Source organism: Eumetopias jubatus, unplaced genomic scaffold (genome assembly GCF_037043125.1).
Source record: "Eumetopias jubatus isolate StellerSeaLion01/CBP00866 unplaced genomic scaffold, mEumJub1_p1.0 scaffold_2, whole genome shotgun sequence".
Lineage (NCBI taxonomy): Eukaryota > Metazoa > Chordata > Mammalia > Carnivora > Otariidae > Eumetopias > Eumetopias jubatus.
In genome coordinates this window covers 81,126,728-81,135,273 of record NW_028274808.1, presented here as the reverse complement: position 1 = coordinate 81,135,273, position 8,546 = coordinate 81,126,728, and the positions used below count along the sequence as shown (strand labels likewise).

At 40.0% G+C, this 8,546-nt stretch overlaps 1 pseudogene; it reads left to right on the top strand.

The window, feature by feature from the left end:
* Window positions 1-4,270: 4,270 nt before the first annotated feature.
* LOC114225584 (general transcription factor IIF subunit 2 pseudogene) lies at window positions 4,271-8,188 on the top strand (annotated as a pseudogene).
* Window positions 8,189-8,546: the final 358 nt, after the last annotated feature.

Genomic DNA, 8,546 nt, shown 5'->3' with positions numbered 1-8,546 from the left:
AAGCTCACCGAAGTTCTGCAAAGCATTTCTTTAATTTTCAATTGGTTGTGATTATTCAAAGCTTACTTATTTTTCAGTTAAATGCATTAAATACCATTGTTTCAATGGCCCTTGTTGTGTCAAACTGTTATTTCTGGCATTTCAATATAAGCATCAGGTCAAGAAGAATAGAGAACACCAAATAAATTTCTCAGCAGGAATTCCAGCTTCCTTTCTCCTATAGTCATACTTCTGATTTCCAGGAGAAAAAAAGAAACCTTATAGGCAGATAAAATTGTCTGAATTCGGCTATCATTTCTGTTCATGGCTTTAAGAACACTGAATGCATAGTATTCTATACTCTAGTGGATAGTTCTGTGTAGTAGACACTGACTATAAATCTTCTTGGTTCATATTAGAGAATTATCTTCAAAGAAAATATGTTTTAAGTCCTGAACTTACATACTCTCGAGTCCTTCCTTATATAATTCGTCTACAGGAAAATAAACCACCATGACATCTCATTTCCAGAACTCTCGTTGATTGGTGTTTTCCAAATTTTGATGTCTGGATGTCTTTAAAAATGTTTAATCATCATAATGCATAAAACAATGTGGAGCAGTCTGACATTGTTTGTCTTTGTGTGGTTGAAAAAAAATGCAAAAATAAATTGTTTGTATAGTGCTGAAAATGGAGGTTGGGATTAAATTGACCTAAGGTTAATGATAGGATGAAGATCAACTGTCAAGTAGCAAGAAAATGCTATAGCCTTGGCAATAATTAATGTTGAACAATGACTGGAGTTCAGATTATTGTAATGAGAGATGATAGGCTGTTCTAACTGTCCAGAGGTCAATGTTACTTGGTTTCCTATGGTTAGGGGTAAATAAGGAGGACTTCCTAGTAAAAACAATGTAACTGGATACAATGAGCCTGCAGTGACCCCAGGTTCATGGGCGACATTGTTAGTATGTATAAAGAGTTTATAAAATATGTAGCAACCAATGTTTTATGGAATTTGGTGCCTGAATGGAAAGGGGGGGGGCGGCGGGGGAGGCAGCCTCTGGAACAAGGGAGCTGTTTATCTAACCAGTAGAAAACAGACCAAGATTGCAGTTTCCAGAGTCCCATATGTTGGCTATTATCCTGTAATTCTAATGAATCTTTTCTTGAATCCTTCATTTTCTGAATGGCACCATTACTTCCCATAATATATCATCAGTTGTCCTTGCTCTGATAATGTATTACATTAATATATCATTAAAGCAACAGATGTATGAGAGTAATACATTATCAGAACAAAGCACTCTGGTGGTGATGTATTTCACAAAAGATGGCTCTACCTTGGACAGAACAGATCCAGAAGCAGAGTCCGTTCAATAATACAAAAGGTAAGCCCATGGTACATACTCACTGGTACCTAACCTTTGGCTCCAGCTCTATGTTGTGACCTGAGTGGAATGTGTATTCCTGTTTCGATTGAATCGTTGATCTTCAGAAAAATTCTTGGATATGGTGAATCTCATTTCTGAAAAAGAAACAGTAATTGAATGAAAGTCTTCTTTGAGAGAGGATCATTTGTAGGCAATGAATTGTCCAACGCTACTTTATTTCTGGGAAGTCAAGTTCATCCGGCAGTGCAAACCTAAGTCTCACTGGTCAGGGTGGCATCTGTAACACTTGCTGGCTCAGAATGGCAGCTGTATTTGCTTCCCCTGCCACCTCACCACAAGCATCATTTTCCCTCAACACATTATCAAGTCCTTTAACCTGGCACAGGTGCTTTTTAAATCAAACATTTGATTTATAGGTAAGGAGAACAAGTCTAAAGATGTTTGATACTTCCAGAAAAAACAAAATAGAAAAAAAAAAAGGTAAAGAGAGGAAGCAGTATATTCCATCTAAGATGGGCATATGTTAGTTCTGGCAAACGGCCAGAGCAATGGAGCCCAGATAGGAGCAAATATGGAGTTCTTCAGCCCGTGTTTAGTGCACTTTCAGGTGAAGGTGGATTTTTGTTTTAATGGTTTGTCTATCATCAATTTCAACCGCTCTATAATTGATTAAGAATTCAGGATGTGGGGGGGGGCGGGGTTTGGACCTGCAGGGTGTTCAGATCCCATGTTGGTATGTTGACATGTTTATATGCAGAGAGGATCATGGCTGGTGCCATGATCCGTGCTGGGATTTTTATGACAAAACTCCAATCACATTATTGCTTTCACCGTGCAGAAATTAAATTTCTTGTTCACTGTCACCCTTTGCAGCTACTAGGCTTGACCTGCAAAAAGTCCAAGGAAAGGAACAGAATATTTATAATAACTCAGAGACAAACTGGCCAGAAGCCACATTTGATGGGAAGATTTCCGTCAAATATGGTGTGAGTGAGGAAGGGGTAACATCAGGTAGCGACCTCTTCCATTTGAATGAGCCCGAGAGAAAGGGTTATTCACTTAAATTCTTTCCCTTTCCTCTTACAGCTGTGAAGTTATCAGCCCCTCGGTCCCTCCCACCTAGGAGAAAGCAATAATCACCTCCCAAGAGCCTGAGGCAGCAGCCAACACCTTGAAAAAATAGCCCCAGTGTAGAGAATGGTGTCCCATAGGGGTTTTCCTTTGGCACTTGAAGGAAGGATTCAGACGTGTCCAAAGGGAGGAGCATATATACTTGCTAATGTGATTTTATAGTAATTGTCGTGACTCTTTGCCACATGACTTTTTCCTAGACTCTTAGTATGAGATATTCATTAACTAACTGGCCATTTTCTAAGTGGATGACTTAGAGGAACAGATGGATCTATCCCTTAATGGATTAACTATCTCTTAACAGAATGCCAGATATCCCAGGAGGGAGAGGTGGAGGGAGAGAAGAACTGTTGTTGTCTTGCTTGTTGTTGTTCCTTGCCTGGAAGTCACAGGGCAAAATGCACGTGAGTAATATGCCTGAAAGGGAAAAGAATTTGGAGTGAGACTCATTGCAAAATGCCAACAACCTTAACTAGAAGACACAGCAACAGGCTATCAAAAGAGACAATTATCTCCCACATGAACTTGAGTCCTGTAGTGTGTGTATTTACCGTGACCTTGCCACTGTCACTTAGTACTGAATGATATGAGAAATAATTGAGTGCCATTTTTTTTTTACATTTCGCCAGAATAGACTGATATATCCAGTCCCTGAGGCACCATAGATTAATTCATTGATTTTAAATATTTTATAAAATACACCCATCAAAAGGCTAGGAGCATATATCCATCAATTAAAAATTAAACAATCAAGGCAAAACAATACACACACACACAGACACACACACACACGAACTCAATCATGCTATCCATTTCTATAAATAAGCCATCAACGGGAGACCAAGGAAAGACAAATAACTTACATCAGGCCTGCAAGTGAAATACATTTATCAGCCCACTTAATAAATGCTTTTTGACATTTAAGAGCCTGTTTCTATGTGGTCCTGTACCAAGAAAGATTTACGCATACATAATCTGTGCATTCTCAGAGCTTCTGGGCTAAGAAAGACAACTGAGCAGAGTCCGTTGAGGCATGCTATACCTATAGGAAGTGATTTTTTAAACATAAAAAGTGACTATGGGTGTCTTTTATGGGTTTTCTTATATCACACTCTGAAATAGGCAGGTAGATGAATAAGAAGGCTCCCATCAGATAAGGATGCGGAGACTCACAGATATCACTGAGGGGAGTACAGATTGTTTCCAACTTCCTGGGGCAATTTGGCAGTGGGTATTTAAAGCCTTGAAAATCTTCACTCCTTTTGGTCCAAGGATTTGTTTTTTAAAAAATAGTCATGGAGATTGCAAAGATTTAGCAACAAGAATATTCATTTCAGCATTGGTCACAAAAGCTCACATTTGTAAACAGTAAGTGGTCAAAAACCCAGCATTATTTCAATCTATTATGGAACATTTACTTACATCGTGGAAGCCTATCAAGTTTTAAACAAAATAATGACGAATAGTTAATTACATTATAAGATGAGAGAAATATGCTCCAGAACAATATTTACCAAATCATCCTGTTTCGGCCAAAAAAAATTATGCACACAGTACACATACACACATTTCTTTCATTTCTGTGTACATGTAGATAGCACCAAACCACAAAGAAACACATCCAAATATCAATGATGATTACCTCTGTGAGATGAAATTATGGGTGATTTTATTTTATTTTTGCTTATTTGTATTATCTTCATTTCTAAACGGAACCATTTGAAATTAATGCAAATGTAGTGAGGTGCGTGAAAATGAGGGTCAGCATGGCTGGGGATGGGAGTGGCAAGGAGATAAAGCTGGAGATGTAGGTAGAAGCCAGAAGAGTCTTGAATGCTAAGCTAAGAAACAAGACATTTTCTCCCCATGTGGGGCATTTTATTGAAGTTATGTAAAATGGAACTAGTGCTGTATAAAATATTAACAGTCTCACTTTACGTTCCAAATTGAAGGTAACTTAAATCCTCCCCACCCCCCATTAAAAACCATCCTCCAGAATCACACAGTATCCTTGCAGGTGGGCGGAGTAGTCGGGAACGGGGTTTGCTCTGTGGCCACACAGCAGCCCCACCTTAGCCACCGCCATCCTTTGTAAATGCCTGGTGAACCACAGCTGTTTACCTGCGTGGGAACCCCTAGGAGAGACCTGATGGTTTCTCCTCTCTTATTTGAACATTTGCTGCCATTATAATTTAAAATCTTCTCTATATCCTACCTATAATCCCATAACAAGGTCACCCAAGAGTTCATTAAGCGGTAGAGCTGTAAAACACTCGGCAAGTCGGGGACTTTGGAACAGAACTTAGATGTGCTAAATCTCCATTGAGAAGGCCAAACAACCACCATGATGCTCTGTGGTGTTAATTTAAGAGAGAGCACTTCAAAATATTAGAGAAAATACAGGGAAAATAAAAAGCCATCTTAAAGCGAATATACATTACAACGTTTGCAGATTTATGCACTCCAAGATTGCATTCCGCCCCCCTTCCCCCCCGGCCCCGCATACACTTTATATTCAGTCCTGTGGGGAAACCAGGATTGAATTATGGAAGTTTTGAATTATAGGAGGTCTCCAGGAATACATTCTTCGCATAAAATGTACAGTGGGGATGGGGTGGGGTGAGGGTGATGGTGGCAGAATGGAGGGCAGACAAGATATTGAAAAGAGGGCAAGAGGGTTTTTGAAACTTACTCAGGCTTCTGCTCAGCAAAGGGGAGGAATTGGAGGGAAGGTGAAGATGGAGCCTGGGAAAAAACTGGAAATGGGCAAGAAGGAATTAAAAGTGGCTCATTCAAGGCACTGGGGGAATTGATTTACATAGATCATGTCACTTAACTTTTACTACCTGCAAGACCTTATTTCTTCCTGACAAGAGAATATAAAAACAAAAACAATGGAGACCCCAAAGAGGCCTGCATGGAAAGTCTCCTTTATTTCTTCATCCATTTGTTTTTCATCCTTTGGATTTTTCTAAAATGAGAATTTTCATTATAAAAGCAATGCATGCTCTTTAAAAAAAAAAAAAGTCATTCAAATAATGAGGAGGTAATTAAAATAGAAAGTGGAAATCCACCATCCAACAACTGCTCTGCTTCCCCACCATTGAATTCTGCTCCTTAGAGAGAACCACTGTTAACCATTTAGTTATGACCTTCTAGATATTTTTTTTATTACTAAATTTTATTTTTCAGAGGAGTTTTTGTTTCCCAGCAAAATCAAGCAGAAAGTACAGAGAGTTCCCCTACAGCCCCTGTCCCCATACATGTTCAATCTCCCTCACCAGAGACATTGTGAAGCACAGTGGGTCATTGTCATAATCGGAGAACCTACATTGGCACATCATTATCACCTATAGTCTGCATATTACATTAGGGTTCACTCTTGGTGTTGTACCTTCTGTGGGTTTGGACAAATGTCTAATGACATGTCTCCACCACTCTATATCATGCAGGATAGATTCACTGCTCTAAAAAATCCTCTGTGCTCTGCCTACTCATTCCTCCAGCTCCTGGCAACCACTGATCTTTTTACCGTCTCTATAGTTTTGCTTCTCCAGAATGTCATATAGTTGGAATCACACAGTGTATAGCCTTTTCAAGATTGTCTTCTCTCACTTAGTAATATGCATTTAAGGTTCCTCATGTCTTTTCATGGCTTGACAGCTCATTTCTTTTTAGCACAGAATAATATTCCATTGTCCGGATGTACCATAGTTTATTTATCCATTCACCTACTCAAGGACACCTTGGTTGCTTCCAAGTTTTGACAATTAGGAATAAAGCTGGGGAGACTTCTGGTTTCTGGTTCCACATATAAGGAGGTTGGAAGTTGCCAGTCCAACCTAACAATAAGTAAAAAGCCGAATAGGCTAAAATATCAACAACTCCTCTTGGATACATAAGAGAGAGGAGGACCCCAGGCAAACCCCGATAACTGGAGAGTCAGACGAGCAAATACAGCTCACCAGAGCAGAGATTCACCAGCGAGTGGGAACCTCAGCGGGAACCAGAAAACCCGAGTTGTAATTGCCAACTGTCGGAAGCACCGGACTTAAAATACTCCAGGGGTACCCAGTCATGAGGAGGCCTCCGCAATACTGTGCGTTTTACCTCCAAGAGCCTGACCAAATTCTCATAGAAAGTACCGGGTGGAAAAAAAAAGTCCCCTCATCCTTCCTGCAGAGGAAAGGTAAAAGGAATGATTTTGAAATAATGCCAGAGTATCTTATTCTTCTTAACCATACCTGCCCTCAGGAGAAACTGGTTAACCTAATCTGCTGGGGTATTATCAGAGCCTAAGGGATATGCCCTAATCCTAAAGAAGGGAAGTGCCTTAATCTGGCCCACTCTGGCCATCCTGACGCACCTAAGCAGTGGGGGGGGGGGGGGGGGGGGGGCGCGGAGAAACACTCGTGATGTTCACTGTCTAGAGGCACAGGCTCACTAAAAGACCGAGACCTAACATAGGATATGTGTATCTTTATGTTTAAAGTATGTTTCTTATAGAAAATATACACTCGGGTTTTGCTTTTTCATCTGCATTAACAATGTCTGTCTTTTAATTGGTGCATTTAAACCACTGACCTTTTCAGTGATTATTTATAACGTTGGACTACTATCTACCATGTTGTTACTGTTTTCTATTTTTTGCCCCTTTCCTTTGCTCTTATTTTTGTTTTCCACACTTTTTTTTGTCTTTCGTGGGTTTTATTGAGCATTTTATGATTCCATTTCTCTCTCTTCTTAGCATATTAATTATACCTTTATAAAAAAGTTTTTTTTTTAGGGGGATTCCCTATATCTTGTTAGGTAGACGCGATTTCTTCATAGTCCTCCTCTGGCGGCGGCACACGCTGTTCTCCGACCCTTTGCCCCGCAGGCCCCCAGCTCCCGGCCGCTCTTCCCGCCCGCTAGCCTCCACCGGCAACAGACCCGCGGCGGAGCGTGGGGAACTCCACCTGACCGGCGCCAAACACAACACCGGAGTGTGGCTGGTCAAGGTTCCTAAATATTTGTCACAGCAGACGGGCTAAAGCCCCTGGAAGAGGTGAAGTTGGGAAACTGCGGATTGGCAAGAATCAAGGAAGGATTGAGGTGTCATTTACTTTGAATGAGGATCTTGCAAATATTCACGATATTGGTGGAAAACCAGCTTCAGTCAGCACTCCTAGAGAACATCTGTTTGTCTTACAAAATGTTGGAGGACAGACATTAACAGTCTTTACTGAGAGCTCATCAGATAAACTTTCATTGGAAGGAACAGCGGTACAAAGAGCTGAATGCCGACCTGCTGCCAGTGAAAACTACATGAGATTAAAGAGATTGCAACTAGAAGAATCTTCCAAACCTGTAAGGGTATCACAACAACTGGACAAAGTTGTGATAACCAATTATAAACCTGTTGCTAATCGTCAGTACAATATTGAATATGAAAGGAAAAAGAAAGAAGATGGAAAACGAGCTCGAGCTGATAAACAACACGTTTTAGACATGCTATTTTCGGCATTTGAGAAACATCAATATTATAATCTTAAGGACTTAGTGGACATCACAAAACAGCCTGTCGGGTACCTAAAGGAAATCTTGAAGAAATTGGTGTTCAGAATGTAAAAGGGACCCACAAAAACACATGGGAGCTGAAGCCAGAGTATAGACATTATCAAGGAGAAGAGAAGAGTGATTAAGAAGACTCTTAGCCAGCAAGCTAACAGAACCACGAAAGGGTGATGAGCTGAGGAAGCACCACTGATACTCAAAAACTTGAGTACCATCTGTTGTAGGGGTAAAATGACTGGAACTTTAATTTCCCTAGGTAAATTTTTTAAACAATAGTTCTTGTAAAGTTACAAGAATTTTTTCTTTGAGGAAAAAAATTTATAGGCTTGTATTAAACTAGATTATTCAGAATGGGGTGAAGAGTTGGGGGGGTTAAGAAGGTTTTTCTTTTTATTGACTTTTAAATGTAAAACTAGGAGATGTTTTCTAAATGAGGACTCTTTGTCCTTGTTTTATCTCTGAGGATCTGAGGTGATACAAATCCAA